Below are 905 nucleotides of genomic sequence, written 5' to 3'. Positions count from 1 at the left end.
TTGAGCAGGATGAAAGGGCTCTGGTCGGTTTCAGCAAACCAAATATAGAGGCAAACAGCCATAAGACAGATACTTCTGATGCAGGCACTAATAATGGTTACTATTTATCTAGTGCTTTATATTTTACAAAGTGCTTTCACATGTTATATTGCTCATTCCTCACAAGTGCTCTCTGAGGTACAAACAACAGATGAGAAAACTGAGGTCCTGAGAGGTTACAACTTTTCCCAGGGTTGCTCTAATCTTATTCTAAAGCTCATGTTCCATTGATTCTACTAACTTATCCTTATACTAAAATGTGAAACTCTCAGGAGGAGAGGGTTGGAAGAGGGAAAAATTGGGAGTCTGGGATTAGTAGATGCAAGCTATTACATATAGGATGGATAAACAAGATCTTACTGTATAGCACAGGGAACTATATTCAGTATCCTCTGATAAACCATAAAGGAAAAGAATGTGAAAAAAAATGTATGTATAGCCAACTGAGTCACTTGGCTATATAGTAGAAATTAACACAACATTGTAAATCAACTATATATCAATAAAATTTTGTAAACAAAGAAAAAATGAAACTACCTATAAAATGTGTTTAAAAATAAATAATACATTTAACAATTTCAGCTTTAAATCTATCTAGGCTACTCCTCAGGCTAACCATGCACACAAAAACTTCTATGTTTCTAAAAGCACTCCAGAGCAAATCCTACTGAGATCTTAAATAATTTTCAAATCTAACTTCTATTACTTCTTAACATTAAATTTTTCAGAGAGGATACTATTTGTGAAATGCATATGAATAAACTTTAAAAACTCACACATCAGTGATTACTCCAAAGAAAAACTATCATATAACATAGAACAGTTAACTTTTTAAAAATTAATTTATTTAATTGGAGGCTAATTAC

General features: G+C 32.0%; 1 protein-coding gene across 1 annotated transcript in view; it reads right to left on the bottom strand.

Moving 5' to 3' along the window:
• TBC1D8B (TBC1 domain family, member 8B (with GRAM domain)) overlaps positions 1-905 on the bottom strand; it is a gene marked incomplete at both ends in the record, with an annotated part of 9767 nt that overhangs the window by 3164 nt on the left and 5698 nt on the right. The window lies entirely within an intron of this gene.

Source organism: Bison bison, unplaced genomic scaffold, assembly GCF_000754665.1.
Source record: "Bison bison bison isolate TAMUID 2011002044 unplaced genomic scaffold, Bison_UMD1.0 scf7180017863486, whole genome shotgun sequence".
Classification (NCBI taxonomy): Eukaryota; Metazoa; Chordata; class Mammalia; order Artiodactyla; family Bovidae; genus Bison; species Bison bison.
Note: the sequence above shows the minus strand (reverse complement) of the source record. Positions and strands in the feature narration are given on the sequence as shown.